The sequence below is a fragment of the Triticum urartu genome, chromosome 3A (genome assembly GCF_056163025.1).
Source record: "Triticum urartu cultivar PI428250 chromosome 3A, HENAU_Tu73, whole genome shotgun sequence".
Classification (NCBI taxonomy): Eukaryota; Viridiplantae; Streptophyta; class Magnoliopsida; order Poales; family Poaceae; genus Triticum; species Triticum urartu.
Genome location: NC_141875.1, coordinates 170,989,694 through 171,008,322, shown reverse-complemented (window position 1 = coordinate 171,008,322; position 18,629 = coordinate 170,989,694). Strand labels below are relative to the sequence as shown.

The following is an 18,629-nucleotide window of genomic DNA, read 5'->3' as shown; positions in this document are numbered from 1 at the left end:
AAAGTATATGAAAGTAGCATTTCTAAAATGGTTGCATTGATTCATATTAACAGAGAAATTCTCTTAAAATAGTTCAGTAGTTAATTCTGAGAGTGGCATTGCTTAAAATACAATAGCTTCAATTCAACATTTATTTAAAACAATACCAATACAAGTAGCCCAACATCTCAAAACACACTGCACGATCATGTGGATGGGACATGGGACATGCCAGCACCATGTGCGTCCACACGTATATATGGGTGATGCAGAGTATGTAGCCAAGCAACATATCTGCGTTGGTCCCATATTTGTTCTCTTTGAAACTTTTTCCGATGTGAGGGCAGCAAATCAAGTCCTGCACAAACTACCCGACCCCCTAGTTTCCTTCCCTTTTCAACAAAGAGTTCGGTTCCTCATAGATGTGTACTGGGTTACCCCCTTTTTTCCCTTTTCGACCAACAAAGCAGCTGGATAGCTAGTCTATACTACTTTCCCTCCCTCCTTTCCTCATTGAACCACGTCCTACATTCATGCTCCACCCCACCACACCCTTCTTTCCTCTTTGAACCAAGACCCAGATTCGAGTACAGAATCGAAAAATATCAACATGCAGCTAGACCAATGACGGTTTCAAAGAAACTTATACCTTAGGGTCGTCATGATGTGGCAAGGCGTGCGGCGGGAGGTCAGATCTGCCCACACTACGTACGGCAACGAGGAAGAAGGTGTCGGTGGCCCTCCCGCATAGGCGCTGGAAGAAAGAGAAAAGCGCAGCCGGCAGTGGTTTGCCTCCCTCGCCGAAGGCGATAGAGTGAACGCTGCACCTCCTCCCCTTCCCGGTGTGACGGGATCCAGACGCCTCCTTCACCAACTGTGAGGGGGTGAGAGAGACAGAGGCCACAACACATTCTTGTTTAGATCTGGTGAAGATGGTGAGAGACAGTGAATATAGCAAACCCTAGCAAAGCAATGCTGAGCCTCCAGCGTGTATATATATATGTAGTGCGGCGAGAGTGTGGAGAGTGCAAACCCTAGCGAACAAGCGCTGAGGCTCCATCTTATATATATACACTATAGTATGGACTGAGCTCCGGTGCCTTAATTGCACCTGCTTTTGGCTATATGATAGGTGGGCCAGCCACATTTTGGGCCCACCTGTCATAAACCAATGGCAGGTGCACTAAAGTCAATGAAGCTGCGTCCATATAGTACTCGTGTATACGACTAATATATAGTGGAGTGGTTTTCTTATTATCTCCATAACAATCATTTTAAATTGTGTAAGTACGAAATGAAACTCTTTATTTAACGTATCAGTGAAGAAAACTACTGTCCACACGTCCTGGTCGCACTTCCTGTCCTTCACGTGTGGTACACTACCCTCCCTCTAAGTGAACAACCACACATGCACCAAATTATCGGAAACGTGTGAGAGTGTGTACAAATAAATAATTTTAATCTCAATTATCGGAAACGTGTGAGAGTATGTATAGTTTTCCCTCTCTAATAATTATGGTTTCTTGTGTTCGGCCTAAACTTGGTCAAACTTTACAAAGTTTGACTTCAGTCAAATCTAATATGCGGAGTAAATAAAAATGGAGGGCTACTACATCCATCCGGGTTTTTAGTCCACACCATTTTTTAAAATCAAAGTTAATAGCTGGACAAATAAAATTACAGGGGAGCTGGAGACAAAGTTGTGGGAAGTCTTAGAAATCAATACAAAACTTATGCTCTTAGTACCAACGTCGATCCATCTTCGAGGAAACATTTGGTTCATAGCCAATTGTGTGATAAAATTGCACCAACGTGAAAGACGACTGCATCTCCAACGCAACCAAGGTGAACTAATGAAGGATATCATCTTTGTGGGTAACAAGAAAAGAGCACTGATGGAAGATATCTTGTTTTTCACTGAAAATCGATCAGCTTCACCAGCCGACGCAACCATGAGGCGCAACCATGAGCATCGATAGGTCATCGTGGTGATGCATCATCCATTTGGCATCAAGTTTGGGTTAGGCACCTATGAAGTTCGACAAATCCTCACTGTGGTCTGTTTCGTCTCAGTAGTCAAGCTTGAGGAAGGAAGAACCATGTGGCAGAGGACAGTGAGGTGGAACAACAATGGCCATCCAATTTTGTGTAGTTCCACTAAAATTGAGGAAGACATGCCCAGGTATGGAGATACGCATCGCTGTTTCCAAAAATATAAAAAGGGGATATAGTGTTGTTACTTTGTTTTACTAGATTAACGACGACATCTCAATTGTCAATAAGAATTATGAAAAGTACATGAACAAACAGAAGCATCATGATTATCTTGATGGGAACTAAACCAGGATACCCAAGAAAAAAAGCATTTCTTCATTTAACTAGTGATAGTATTAGATTAGCAGCAGCAATAGGAGCATATGGGCAATGACCGCACGACCATCATGTACTATTTGTCGAAACAACATGTATACCTCCACCGAGGCATAAGTCAGGACAACTTTTCGAGTGGCATTTCCTCTATAATAGTAGGTGATGTTGGACCAGCCGATGAACCCTAGCTACTATACACGGGGAGCTAGGGAGTAGTCGCATAGAAGAAAACCCGCATGCAGCGACTTGGGGAGCTAGACCAGAATAAGAAGTTATACTTCAGGTGGGTGAGATGTCGCTTAGGCGGGCGGGCGGGATCTGCCCACACGACGGCAACGAACAAGGGCGCGGAGGACCTTCGTCCATGCCAGCGCCGGCTCTAAGAGGACGGTGCGCATCGACTTCCTCCATCGCCGACGGCGACAACATTAACGCTGCACCTCCTCACCTCCCGCAGCGGACGGGATTCGGCCGGATCTGTGACCACCGGTGAGCAGAGAGATAGTGTGGACACTGCCATCTTGTTTTGATACGGAGAGGGTGAGAGAGCGAGACGCGAGAAACTGTATCAAACAAGAGGTTATAATGGAGTAAAACAATCTCTCCATAGCAGTGGTTTTAAATAGAATACTCGCGTTCCTGGAAAAAAGAAACGAAAACTGGCGGACAATTTTTTAACGTACCAAGAAAGAAAACTAGTTCAAAAACACGCCCCCTCTTCCAGGTCGCCATAGTCGTCGCGCACACACACATAGACATAGACATGCATATCCGTGTTTATGTAAAATTCCATTTCCATCTCCATATCCAATCATATCTGTCCAACTGGCACATTATTTACGTTGTAAATTATATACGCGGCTATATTAACGTACATCATCTCTTGTTTGCGGGCGCCCGGACCGCTGCCACGGCCGCACATCATCTCTTGTTTGCGGGCGCCCGAGCCGCTACCAACCCGAACCCTCTTCATCACCTGCACATGCTTCTCGCCTGAAACGGTCAGTGCCGCATTCATGCCCGTCCAGAGCGGACGCGACCTCTCAGTGGCACCGACATTGAAGCGGTGCACTGGCCGAGAGAGCGTCGCCCGCGCCGCTTCCTGGTGCATGCGACTTCTCCGCGTTCAAAGGTTGCAATAGCCGGCCACAACATGCATGTAAAAAGTTCTTGGGAGTCTGTGCTACAGCTAGCTGTCCTCCCCCAACTCATCAATCTCTTCCAGTAGTACTAGTACTCCATGGCGCGATCCATCGACAAGCAGGCGGGAAAGTTATCATATACTCGGTTTGCGGTGAGTGGCATGCCGAGCGACCGTGTGGGGTCGAGCCGTGGAGGAGGGTGAGACACGAATGCAATAGACATGATTTAAACGTTGGTTTTGCTCGATGGCACGATCCAACAAAACGAAACGTTGGTTTCTCTGCATTTCCATTTTTCTCTAGAAAAACGGAAACTGTCCACTCCATTTTCATTCCTACTCCAAGGTTGCCCCTTTACAACATTCCATCAAATACAAAGGAAAACTAACACGCAAGCTAATGCGTCTCAATGATTCACAAATCATAGCCAATATTTACTTCACAACTAAGGACAAAAGTTGTGAGAGCGTGTACGAAAGAAAAACTACTGATGGGGTCACTACAACTTAAACCCTAAACCCTAAACAGGATTTAATTTCCTGGCGAGGTAGAACCTGTCGAAGGAAAGACGGTTGGCACCCTCGGATCATACGATGCTTTTGTGCAGTTCCACTAAAATCGAGCTGAGCATCCCTGATGGCAAATATATTGAAGAAGTGTGATTAGAATAATAGTACTGGCACTAGTTCATGAGACATAAAGTCATCACAAGTAGAAGCCGATAGAAGTAGAGAAAAATCGACATGGATATGGAGCTACGTGGGGAGCTGCGGCAGTGGAGCAAGCCGGCTCCAAAAGGAAGATGGACTACTTGGGACGTCGGGCTGTAGCTAGAAGGGCGGTTGGGACGCGGCATCGGCCCATACCACGGTGACCCCCGATTGGGACGCACCGACTGTGGATTTTCTCCCTCGCTGATGTCGACCATGTCTACGCAGAACATTGTTCCCTTCCCCCAGCTACGGGATCAGGCCGGATATGTGACCAGCGTTGTGGCCACCGTCGTTCTATGCTTGTGAAGAGAGCAACCCAAGCAAGAAGGCTTGTAGCTTAGGCTCCTGCTAGTGTATATATAGTGGTTTTCTTTTTGTCTCCATATCAACCATTTCATATTGCGTACGTGTCATTGAAGAGTGAAATGATGGTTGCTTCTTCCGACTAACTTACTGTGTGATTTGACAGCTCCTTTAGTGGCCCCTACACATAATCCCCCTACGTGTATGCAATAGTCACATGTACACATGGATGCAAAAACGTGCGCGACGCCCTAATGCATGCATGTCCGAGCACACGCTGGAACACACACGGTCACGCTCTAGTGCTCAACCTACACATGCATGCACACACATACTCAGCCAGGGTGAGCTATTGACCATATAAATACTGGAAAATGTATATATTGAGCGCAGTGAGCGTATTATGAAGTCCACTGGCTGTATTTTTACAAATATACAGTGACAGACAGTGTATTTACCTCGTTTGAAATTAAGCCATATTAACCGGAGAGGAGGCAGTATGGACTAGCATTACTTTGCTATGCCCCGTCAACTTGCCTAACGAGGAGAAGCTTGCAGGACGGGAGAAGCTTGCATGCGGTGGCTTGCATGACAAGGAGAAACTTTTGACTAATGCAAGCTCTCCTTCGCTGAGGCGGTGAACGTGCAACAGTTAATTCGGTGTCAGATTGCTAGAAGCATACACTATACTAGTACTATTATTGTTGCACTTCCCGAAGAGGCGAACAGCCAAGCACAAAGTTTACTAGTACTAGTACTACTACTATAGTCTATAGAGGTATGCACTATACTAGTACTAGGAACTGGATGGAGGAGCATCTGCACTCTTATTATATTTTTAGAATGTGATAAAGCAATCTTCAACACATTTGGTTCTCTTCAAGGGTTCTCGCATGTGATAATGGAAGTTGATTGCATGGAACACTCGCCACAATTCTCACTTAATTCTAGCTCATATCCTGTTACAAATAGGAGCGCTCGGTAATATTTCCTCTTTTTTTGTTATTCAGCATGTAAACAGGTCAGCAAACCTTGCAGCGCATCTTTGTGCGAACCGTGCTTGCTGCACTTTGAATGTGGCCGAGAGCTGGCTTGATGAAACACCTCGCTTCCTACTTCTTGTTTTGCGGGGTACCTCGCTTCCTAGTGACCAATGTCTTGGCTGATCGTCCTAAGAATGCTTATATATATGAATAAAGCTCTCTCATTTACTCACAAAAAATATTAAGCCATATTAACCGGAAAGGAGGGAGTATGGACTAGCTCTGCTTGTTGGTGTGTCCCGTCAACTCGCAGAATGAGGAGAAGCTTGCAAGACAAGGTGAAGCTTGCTTACGCCTTTTGAATAATGCAATGTACCCTCGCCTAGGCGGTGGACATGCATCAGTTCATTCGGTGTCAGACTGCCAGAGGTATACACTGTAGTACCGAACATGCGGAGTACCATCATTGTTCGACTTCACGAAGAGGCGAAGAGCCAAGCACAAGGTTTAGTAGTACTTGTAGTACTACTACTAGAACCGCATGGTGGAGCCTCTGTACTCTTATTTTTTTAATCTCTGATAAAGTACACATTTATTCCGGAGAAGGGCGGAAAACGGCAGCCCAACATGTAATGATGATATCGATCAACCATGCTCGAATATATCTTGGCCTCCGTGCGAGCCAGTCTGTGTGTTCTCGCTCCTCATCTCTCTCAGACTAGCCACAGTGGGAGTAACTTCAACAGTAACATCGAGTCCAACTCAGAAAATTTGCTTATCTGGAAATGAGTTAATGAGGAGAGAGATAGTTACAGTAACCTAGCTAGTTACTGTAACATCACATGTCCCAAAGCAATATGAGTCTATAACCTAATAAATGAAGGTTTGCATGTTATCATACTTATGTTACTGCCCACTATTAAGGTAGTAATATAGTCTAGGGATATGTGTATGTTACTAGTGTATGTTACTCTCCATTGTGGCTAGTCTCAAGGAACGGCGGGTTGGCCATTTTGCCATCAATTGAGATCGGTTTGCTCACACTCCAGTCCCACATGTCAGTGATATGCCAAGAGGAGGTGCATTGACCGACTGGCCATACGCGTACTTGGTTTTGCACCTTCATACTACTCCTCCCTCCGTCACAGTTTACAGGGCATGCTTCATTATGATGCATTTCTCTCAATGCATTTTCACCAGCAGAGAGACTTTAGACGTGTTTGGTTTAATGCTCAATTAATTAGGGCGTGGTAACCGCAATTTTCTCTCGATGTAGTAGTACGGAGTGGAGTAAGTGCATGCATGTGTGTACCCGGGGTGGAAGCACTGCATGAATGTGTGTACGCATTATTTCCTCTAGTAATAGACGCCGTGCTATAACTACCAATGCATTTTTTAGGCCGATCGCTAGTCGCCTTGGGCCCAGAGATTTTCTGTTTTTCTGAAGCGCGCTCTATAAATAGTGATGGATGGAGTAGTATGAGCGGATTCAAAGAAGAGCGTGTTGATGGTTGCTTCTTACGAGCAACTTACAGTGGGAAAGGTGGGGCTTATGATTTGACTGCTCATTACTCACTATTAATGCGGCGCAACGACCGGTCTGAGTCTCCCATTCGGCTGTCCACTACCCCCTCGGTTCTTAAATATACTCCAGAGTATTTGTCTTTCTAGAGATTTCAATGAGTGACTACTCAAATATTTGTCTTTTTAGAGATTCAAATGGACTACTACATACGGATGTATATAGACATATTTTAGAGTGTAGATTCACTCATTTTGCTCTGTATGTAGTCACTTGTTGAAATCTCTAGAAAGACAGATATTTAGGAACGGAGGGAGTACACATACGAAGCAAAATGAGTGAATCTACACTCTAAAATATGCCCATTTGAAATTTGTAAAAATAAAAATATTTAGGAACGAAGGAGTATAATTTTGTGCATGGCACATGGACTCGGATGCCGAAGAGGCTTCTGGAAATGCTATCAAGCTTCCAGCATTTGTTCACAAAATTGACTTACTATACAAATAATTTTCCAGCGACATGAAATCGTACAATGGTGTGAGCTTTCAGCTTTTGTTTCGTGTGTCTTGCCGTCGATGCTCTTTCGGAAACAATAAAAAACTAACTTCCTTGCTAATCAGAGCTAATATTTACATCACAACTGAAGACAAAGTTGTGAGAAGGTTTTAAATTAAAATTGATCCATTCTTTCATTGGTAGCAACGTCCCCCAGCTCTGTCTAAATCAACAAGGCATGTTGGGAAAAAAGTAGCTGTCTGGAGCATGCAACATTCCGATCATTTTGTGTAGTTCCACTAAAATATAGCTGAGCATCCCTGTTCCAAAGATATTAAGTCTAATTACGATAACAGAGGACTGCTGATGAAACAATAAACACACAAATAGAAGCCGGTCACCTTTGCAGTCTCTCTTAGGACTAACTAGTTGGAGAAGATTAGGCTCGGAGTTGGATGAGGAGGATAGAGAAAAACCAATCTCCCTTTGTGCAGTCGCACTGAAATGTAGAGACGTTGCCCGTGTGACATTTTGGTAGAACTACACAAAACACTCTTAAGAAAAAAGTGATTTGTGCAGTTCACCAAAAGGTCGCAATAGCAACGAGGTGAAATGGATAGCCCTGTTTGCAAAAAAGAGGTAGAAAGGAAACAATTACTGGCCAATAACAATTGATGACACATGCGACGACAAAAAATAAGCATATTCCTTGTCCTAAGGGAAGATAAAAACACAGTTGTGTTTGTCTAAAATGGTGTGAGGACGAGATTGCAATATGGAAAGTACACCGGACGAGCTACATTTTGGTCAAAGAACTATGGAAGATCCACATGCAGCGACGTGGGAAGACGGGCAGTGGAGCAAGGCCGGAGGGGATACCTGGAGGTCGTCGGGATGTAACTAGGTGAGCGCGGCAGGCGGAATCTGCCCATACTGCGGCAGCGAGCAGGTGGCGTAGGCCCTACCACGCCGGAGCTTGGTCACAGAGAACGGCGTGTACCGCATATCTGGACGTGCTGCCTCGGTGCTGTCGAACGAAGAAACGATGCACATCCTCCCTTTCCGCCGGCGGACGGGATGCGGCTGGATCAGTGACCAACGGTGAGAGAGAGAGAGGACACTGCAGCCTTGTGTGAGATACTCTGAAGAGAGACAAACCAGGCAGGCATGCTCCATTGTATATAGTGGAGCAGACTACCTTTTTCTCCATAAAAATCATTTTATATTCTATGTACATGCCATTGAGCGATATAACTTTATTTAAAAAATGCGCCAACGCATCAAGTCGAACTTTGTTTCATGCACGCGTGGTACACGACCTCCGTAGGTAAAGAACCTCTACACGCGTTCAAATTAGCACGTGGGCTTCCATTTCGTACAAAAATGAGCTCCACCGTGTACCCGCGGAGGTGTGGCCGGGCACGAAGCATGAGTACGTGCACGGTGCACCTATTCTCTTCTTGTATACGTACACCACCTACGTGGGGTTGTGTGAGAGAGACAGAAACATAGAGAGATAGTATAGTGTGTGGGTTCGTGAGAGTTTTTTGGGGGGGAGGTGGGGGGGGGGTCAATAAAAAAATGTAACATATGCAATGTGTGTGAAATATAGTCCTGGATATATCATATATATATAGAGGGGGCGATCCACAAGAAGAGAGTGGAGGTATCATCGGCTTGAGGTGTCCATAGAATCGAAGAGAGGGATGATGTGTGTGTGTGCGCATGCGATCGATAAAGAGTGCCATCGAATTTGTGTGTGCCCACGTCAAAGATATAGAGTGGCTGGCCTATTGGAACATGAGAGGGGACAGGTGCAGTTTGTCTCTGTGGCATGGATACCTACCTACAACGCTCGACTATCGATGTGTGGTGGGGGGAGGCCTTATTAACTATAGAGGTACAATGGCTGGTATATGTGTGGAGGAGGAGAGAGGCCTACCTCATGTATTAAGGGAGATCGATCTACCTCATGTATTAAGGGAGATCGACCGGCATCCATGCATATGTGTAGGAGAGGAATAAGGTTGGGAGAGAGACAGAGCTAGAGTGTTGGAGGGGGTGGTAGTGGAGTTGCTTCTAACAAAATGGTGGGATAGGCTTGCTAGACAACCGGAGGGCACGCCTGCAATATCAATGAGAGAGGGGATGGCTGCCTGTCTGTGCACGTGCGTGTGAGAGACGGGTCAGGAGGCATGCACGAATGATGAAGGGGGCGATATGGCTGTGGTAAGCAGACATAACTACATAGGAAGATCAATCGTCCTTTGTCAGAGAAAGGAGAGACATAACTTGTGAGGTACGTCGATTGATTGGGGGAATAGTTAAAGTCGACCTAGGTATATGTTGGGAGATCGATCGGTATACATGCATGTGTGTGTTAGAAGCAAATGAGGCACGAGGAGATGGATAGAGAGAGAGGGATCCATCTAGGAGGTGCTGCGAGAGTCATACTATATCGAGGGGGAGGAGTGTGCGATTATGAGATCGATGAAAAGAGTGGTGGGAGTGAGGCATGGACAGTGATAAGAGAAGAGGGGAAGCTTGTGTTTTGTGCTAGGCACACCTGGCTAGAGAGGCATATCGATCGATGTATGCCGTAAAGAAGGAGCTGGGGGGCCTAAACACACCATGGGTGAATGACCTAAAGTGAAAAGACGAATTTGCACGATGGAACTAGAGAATGCTAAGGGAGGGTGAGAGGGATGCGGGCGTGTGCATGGACGAGAGAAAGTTAGCGCTAACTAGCTACAAAGATAAGATGATTGTGTGGGTGTAAAAGACGAATAGAGATCATACTTCATTATAAAAAGTGAATTCAGATATTTGAAGAATTTATCATAGTGTTTTAAACCGACGCATGTGTGAATATATATAACGGTGATACACATGGTGTGGTTATGAACATGTTATACTACATATATGTGACAGCCTGGTTTTTACCCTCTTTTATTTGCCTGATTTTCTTTTGGATTGATTTTGAAATTTGGAGTTTTCAATCTTTTCATATGGACTTAAACACTTGGGTACCCATTGGCTTTCACCCAAGTGTCCCATTTCCCTCTCTAACAATCATTCCCACTCGGGTTCATCTCAAAATAATTATTGGAATATTTTTCTTAAATGAAAAATATGCATTTCCCTCTCTTAAACCCTAGCTAGATCAATGTGCTCCAAAGCAACCCCAATTTTTCTTGCCCACAAAAATTTGATAAAATTCACAAATATTCTTGGAACCCTAGGGCACCTTTCTGAGCAAAAATATGGCATACCTTTTTGGAATATTTTTGCTATAGAAAATATTTTCTGTTCTGGACAGAAATGGTGGTTTCTACAGCAACTACTGTTTTACTTGCTCCTTTGGGGATGATTTTTCTTGTGCATCATCACCTTACTAGATGGTTGCTAACCTCCAAAGCCCCGCTCCTAACTACTAGCCGTTTGACCTCAGAAACCTCTCAAAGTTACTGATCAAAAACTTACTAGGCTTGTGAAATCTTTTCTACTGCGTCTGGATCCAAACCAAAGCGTGGTAATCTTCAAAACTACCACGAACAACATGCCAGGCATGAAGTTTGGCCTTAGGTAGGCCTGAGGTCAGAGTTCATGCGGTGACCGTGTTTGTCCAGGCGTGCTGGCATACGGCCGACGCGCTCTGCGACGCGCCCGAGCCTCTGTTGATCGCATGCTCGCTTCCCCGCCTGCCTAAGCGTGCCAAACCTCGCCACCATCTTCGTCCTAGCTCCCTTAACTCTCCCCTGGCACTCTCCGACGCCGGAGCTTGCCGCGGCGAGCACGGGCGCGGTCCGACCAACATAACAGTGCGGTGCACACCGTGCTCATCGCCTTCCTCTCGATCCTCTGCTCGTCCCGTTCGCCCATAGTCCCTGTGTGAGCTGCATCTCCTTCTCCCCCTCTCACTGACGCCGTCCCATTTGCCCACCGGTGGAGCCCGAACCCTCCTCGATGCTCAGCTATAAATAGAGCCCTCCCCAGCCTCCTCGAGCACCAGCCTCCACTCCCACACACTCCACAACCTTGTAGAGAACCGCAGCCTGGCCAGGCAGGCCGCAGGCCGCCGTCCTGGAGCTCGAGCTCGCTGGCGATCCCCTCGGGTCGTCTCCGTAGCTCCGGCCCCTCCCAGGCCTGGGGAACCCTTCCAGGGCCTCCGCTACTCTATGGTGGTGTCGTTCCGCCCGGTTGGAGCCCCTGGAGTCGCCTCGGCTCGCCGTCGTCTTCGTCTCCGGGGAGCTCTGCTTCCTGTCTCCGCTAGAGAGGACGATTCCGACGCCGTCCGACCACCCCTAGCTACTCTACGGGTACGGGTGTGACGCCCCCGATTCAATCGTACACTAATCATGCACGCAAATGTGTACGATCAAGATCAAGGACTCACCGGAAGATATCACAACACAACTCTAGACACAACTTAAAATAATAAAAGCTTTATATTACAAGCTAGGGCCTCGAGGGCTCGGATACATAAGCTCGAATACACAAGAGTCAGCAGAAGCAACAATATCTGAGTACATACATAAGTTGAACAAGTTTGCCTTAAGAAGGCTAGCACAAAAGCAACAACGATCGAAAAGGCAAGGCCTCCTGCCTAGGAGCCTCCTAACTACTCTAGGTTGTCAGCGGCCGTCACGTAGTAGTAGGCACCCTCGGGGTTGTAGTAGTCATCAGTGGTGTCATCTGGCTCTTGGGATCCATCATCTGGTCGGAGCAATCGGGTATGGGGAAAAAGGGATAGCAAAGAAACCATGAGTACTGATCCAAAGTACTCACAGGACTTACATCAGATCTAAAATAAGTATCCATCTGTATCAAATGAATGGGTTGTATCTGTGGACTAAACTGCAGAATGCCAGAAGAGAAGGGGAAAGCCTAACCTATCGAAGACTAGCATCTTCAAGCATCTTGCAACATATAGAAGAGTACAAATCAACATAAGGTAAAGTAGTAGTAGTGTTATCAACCTCGGCTAGAGATCCTTTCTCGACTCCCAGCGAGAAAGCAATCCCAAAGCCATACTATCCATTTATCACCTCAAGTATCCAGTTCTAGTTGTATCGATCGGGATACAACTCCAAGTGTCCGTTACCGTAGGACAGGCTATTGATAGATGTTTTCTTCCCTGCAGGGGTGCACCAAATTACCCACCACGCTCTATTAACTCTGGCCGGACACACTTTCCCGGGTCATGCCCAACCTCGGCCAAATGATATGCCGCAACCCGACCTAGGCTTAATAGAGAGGTCAGCACGCTAGACTAAACCTATGCCCCCAGGGGTCTTGGGCCATCGCCTCGGGAACTCCTGCACATTGTGTGGGTGGCCAGTGAGCAAACGTAGCTACCTCCTTAAAAAGGCAGGTGCTTACCAGTCCAACCCGGCGTGCGCTGCACAATCGCATGACGTGTATTAAGCTTCGGCTGATGCATACGATGCAGAACGCCCATACTATGCCCACGTGATGGTTAGTGCTATCAGGCAGAGACTCACAAAAAGATGTGACCCCGTCGCCCCGTCTCGAGGACTTGCGGCAAGGGCTAGGAATGCCCGGTCACGCCTCGTAACAATCTGTGTGTCCAAACATCAAGGGGAAAACCCGAGGAATCACCCTCGGTGAATTCGACTCGATGTAATCATCAAGGTGAATGTAAGAGGATCCACCCTCGAGGTTCACGCTTGAGGGGTTGCACGACAGAGCCATATCGGAAGTGAATAAAGAGGAAATCACCCTTGATGACCACGACCGAATAGCTACACTACACAGATCTCATCAGGAGTGATGTAAGTGGTTCCACCGTCGACACTCGATGGTAACTCTGTAGAGTCGTACAACTAGGGGGGTGATGTGCGGTGTCGGGGCCTGGATGTCAATCACGTTGATCAAGTCATCGAACATAAAGCGAGGCAACTGGGACAAGGTGGGGTCACTAATGGATCTCTAACCAACCTATACTAAGCAGTTTAGGATAAGTAGGTAAGGTATGAAAGCAGGTAACAAAAACAGGCTATGCATTAGAGTAGGATCATACAGAAAGCAGTAGCAGTTCTAATGCAAGCATGAGAGGGAAAGAAATGGGCAATATCGGAATGCTCAAGGAGGGTTTGCTTGCCTGCAAGCTCTGCTGAAAAAGAAGAAGTGTCGTCAACGTAGTCGATCACAGGGGCGATATCGGTCTCGGGGTCTACCAGAGAGAAGAGGGGGAAGAAACAGTAAATACAGAGAAAACAGATGCATCACTAAGAATTACATGGGGATAGGCAGAGCTAGGGTTGTTCTAACAAAGTACTACATGTTGCAAACAAAGGGGATAAACATCCGAGGATGAATTCCCGGCGTTAGACGAATTCCGGACAGATGGAAGAGAGGGGACGGTTCCATGTTCAGCATGCTAGGGGCATGTGACAGGTGAAAGGACCGCTCATTCGGATTCGTTGGATTTTTCTGAGCAACTTTCATATAGAAAACATTTTCATCCGAGCTACGGTTTAATTTCTACGAATTTCTAAATATTGTATTTTTTGGAATTATTATTTAACCGAAATTCATTATGACATCAGCATGACGTATTTGTGACATCAGCAGTCAACAACCCGGTTGACTGGTCAAAACTGACATGGGGGACCCACCTGTCATAGACAATGGACTAACAGAAGATTAAGCTAACTAAAACAGAGTTATTTAGCAGGAAGGCCCCACCTGTCATAGACTAATTAACTAAATTAAGTAGTTTTAATTATGAAAACATTTTAATTAGAGAATTAAGCAGTGGGGCCTGCACGTCAGTGCCACTGGGCTGCCCAGTAAGCACGTTGACTGCATCAACCCTGTCCACGAGGCCCCCATGGCCCACTGGCAGTGACCCAAGGGTGGGGCCCGCCTAGCCATGTTGGCGGACGGCGCCAGAGTTGCCCCGGCGAGCCAATACGCGGCGAAGGGCGCCCGGCGAGCCTCGGGATTTCACCACGGTGGCCCAAAACGGGCGTGGCCAGGCTCTCTGGAACGGCCACTCCGCGCCGCATCCGATGGAGGGGAGCACGACAGTGGGGGTGGCCGGAATGGTCGCCGGCGATGACATCGGGTAGACGCCGAGGCCCAGCGAGTTGGAAGGCAAGGCCACGGGGCACGGTTCGTCGCGGGGCTGGGGGCGTTCGAACACAGAGATGAAGCTGCGTCGAATGGTAGCGACACCGTGGTCGGAGAGGCAGCGTAGCGACAGTGGTGAGCGGCGTGGCGGATGCTGGCGTTCGGCCGCGAGAGGGATTGGCGATGCGGCGCGTTAGCGAGCGAAATGAGAGGCTGGGCAGGGCGTACGCGTTGCGACGAGGCCAACGGTCGTGAGCCCGTGACCATTTGGTCACCGGAAGCACGCCGGCGGCGACTTTCTCCGGCGCTCGTCGAGCTAGGTGCTAGGGGGCACGAGAAGGTGCATGCGCGTGCGCGTTGGGCTCCTGTGAGCACCAGGAGCTCGATGCCATGCTCAGGCAAGCACGATAGGGGCCGTGGCCATGGCGGCTAGGCATACCGCGGAGCTGAGCTCGGCCTAGGGCGGCGAGCATGGCTACAGGCGAATGGGGGTGTTGCAGGAAGGGGGGAAGGAAGCAGAGGCTCACCGGGAGCCTGTAGGTGTGCAACCGTGGGCTTGGGGGAGGCTCGGCGGAGCGAATCAACGGCGGCGAGCTCGAGCGTCCCGAGGAGGAAGACGGGGTGGATCCGGCGCTGTGGTGCCTTCCGGCTCCAACGGCGGGCACCGGTCGACATGGAGGAGGACGGAGGACGCCTATGGCATGACGGAGATGCGGGGCGATGACGGTGGCCGTGGGGTCGACGCGGCGATGGTGGCGGGCGCGCTTGGGCAGTGGAGAGAAAAGGGCGAGCGCGAGCAAAGGGGAGAGGAGAATGGATCTAGGAGGAAGATGGAGAGTCAGAGAGGACGAGGGGGGTAGTGGGAGAAGGGCCCGTGGCACCGGGGGCGTGGAGGCCTTATCCTCCTCGTCGCCAGCAAGAGGGTGCGGTGGGGCACGCCCGAGGCACGCACCAGGTCGGTGGAACAGGAGGGAGGCACGGTGCGGGGAGCTGGGCCGGCTGGTCTGGTTGAGGTCCAGGGGGGCAGGGGCTGTGGGCCGTCCGACTGGCCGAGGTGGGCCGAGGCCCAAGGGGAGCCAAGGGCTCTCCCACCCCTTCTTCTTTCCCTTTCCTTTTCCTTTTTTTGTTTCTCTTTTCAGCAGCTTTTGCCTTTTCTTAGAGCCACAATTGACTTTGCAAAAATATGCTACTGGCCAAAACAATTTCATAGAATTATTGTGCACTGCGACAAAAAGATTCTGAGGCTTTTGAAACAGTTTGTAATTTTTACAAATAAAAAAGGCATTTAATTTATTGCTTGGGTCACTATTTTAAGTAGTTTAGGCCACTTAAACCCTTTGCAAAAATGTTGGTTCACCACCAATATTAGTTCTGGATTATTTGGCACATGATGAACATTTTAGTTTTCATGTTTGAGCAATTTTGAATTTCACTCATACTTTGAAATTGAATTTAACTAGAATTGGAAATAGAATATTGATTAAAGTCACTAGGCACTGTTATAACAAAATGATTAGCTTGATCTCTGGGATTACTGTAGCATCATTACACCAGGGGTTTTACAACTCTCCTCCTCTAAAAGAAATTCTCGTCCCTAGAATTAAGAGGTAGAAGGGAACAGGTCGGGGTATTCAGCCCGGAGGTTATCTTCGCGTTCCCAAGTGGCTTCATCTTTAGTATGATTCGACCATTGCACCTTGAGGAACTTGGTAACCTTCTGGCGGGTTCGACGTTCAGCTTCTTCAAGAATGCGGATATGATGCTCTTTGTATGTGAGATCATCTTGAACTTCAATCAATTCTGGATCCACTTCATGTTCCGGATCCTTGAAGCATCGATGAAGTTGCGACATGTGGAATACGTCATGGACGTGAGAGAACTGAGGTGGAAACTCCAATTGATAAGCCACCAGTCCACGACAGGCGAGGATGCGGAAGGGACCAATGTAGCGTGGAGCTAGCTTGCCCTTGACTCCGAACCGATGAGTGCCTTTCAAAGGAGTGACACGCATATAAGCTTGTTCACCAGGTTGATAAGTTGAACCCCAGTGTTTCCGGTCATAGTTGCTCTTCGGGCGGGACTGGGCCGCCTTGAGATTATCCCGGACAATGCGAACCTGCTCTTCAGCTTGTTGAATAATGTCTGGACCAATGAGCGTCCGTTCCCCAGTTTCTGACCAATTCAGAGGGGTTCGGTACTTACGTCCATATAGCACTTCAAAGGGTGCCATCTTCAAGCTGGCTTGATAGCTGTTGTTATAAGAGAACTCCGCATAAGGGAGAGATTCTTCCAACTTCTTACCGAAAGAAATAACACAAGCCCGAAGCATGCCTTCAAGAATTTGATTGACTCGCTCGACTTGGCCTTGGGATTGGGGATGATAAGCAGTGCTCCAGGTAATATGAGTTCCCATTGCCTCTTGGAAACTATCCTAGAACTTCGAAGTGAATATACTGCCATGGTTTGAACTGGTCTCCTTTGGAATGTCGTGGAGTGACACAATTCGAGAGATATACAACTTTGCTAATTGACTAGCAGTGATAGTCTCCTTGACTGGCAGAAAGTGAGCAACCTTCGAGAATTGGTCGATGACGACAAAGATAGCATCGTTACCTTTCTGAGACTTGGGAAGGCCAGTGACGAAGTCCATCTGAATCTTATCCCATTTCCATTCAGGAATAGGGAGAGGTTGTAGAAGTCCAGCCGGTTTCTGATGTTCTGCTTTGAGGCGACGACAAATGTCACATTCTTCGATATATCGAGCACTATCTTGCTTCATCTTGGACCACCAGTATTTCTGACGAATGTCTGAGTACATCTTGGTACTTCCCGGATGAATAGAGAGAGGGGTGTCATGCGCTTCTTTCATCACCTTCTCTGTCATAAGCTCGAACTGGGGTACTACAACGCGATCTCTGAAGTACAAGGTTCCGTCTTCACCAAGTGAGAACTCTCTAGATTTCTCTAAGGCAAGATCCTTTTTCATCAGATCAACATGAGCATCTTTGGCTTGAGCAGACTTGATTGCTTTCAGAAGAGTTGGTTCCAAGACAAGGTTATTCAGAGAACCCTGTGGAACTAGTTGAAGGTTCAGCTTGCATTGCTCTTCATAAAGGCAGGGTTGAGCTTTGTAGACCATGTGATTATTGCAATAAGACTTACGGCTCAGGGCATTGGCCATTACATTAGCCTTACCAGGGGTATAGGATATACCACAGTTGTAGTCAGCAATAGCTTCCATCCATCACTGCTGACGGAGGTTTAGATCTGGCTGAGTAAACAAATACTTCAGACTCTGATGATCAGTGAAGATCTCACAGCGATTACCGAGAAGGTATACTCGCCATAGCTTCAGTGCATAGATAACCGCAACCATCTCAAGGTCGTGAACTGGGTAGTTCTCTTCATGAGGATGCACTTGACGGGAGGCATAAGCAATCACTCTGCGCTCTTGCATTAGGACACAGCCTAATCCTTGTCGTGAAGTGTCGCAATAGATGACGAAGTCCTTGCGAGAATCAGGCGGAGCAAGCACTGGGGCAGAAGTCAGCTTGTCCTTGAGTGCCTGGAAACTTTCTTGACATTTGTCTGTCCAATTGAACGTAATGCCTTTCTGTAGCAGATTGGCCAGTGGCTTGGCGATCTTGGAGAAGTTCTCGACAATGCGGTGACAATGGCAGGCTAGTTCGAGAAAGCTTATGACTTGCTTGACAGTCTTCGGAGGGGTCTAGTCAAGAATAGCCTGAACATGCTCTGGGTTGACGGCAATACCATCCTTGGAGATGACATGACCAAGGTAGGTGACTTCGGGTAACCAGAATTCACACGTGGAATACTTAGCATAAAGTTGATGTTCTCGAAGCTTCTCCAGAACAAGATGAAGATGTTCAACATGTTCTTCTTTATTCTTTGAATATAGCAGTATATCATCCAGATAGACTACGACGAACTTGTCGAGGTAATCCATGAATATGTAGTTCATCAGACGAGAGAATGTAGCTGGAGCATTGGTTAACCCAAA

At 47.4% G+C, this 18,629-nt stretch overlaps 1 pseudogene; it reads right to left on the bottom strand.

The window, feature by feature from the left end:
- Positions 1-15,283, bottom strand: part of LOC147979078 (uncharacterized) — a 44,094-nt pseudogene extending 28,811 nt beyond the window's left edge.
- Positions 15,284-18,629: the final 3,346 nt, after the last annotated feature.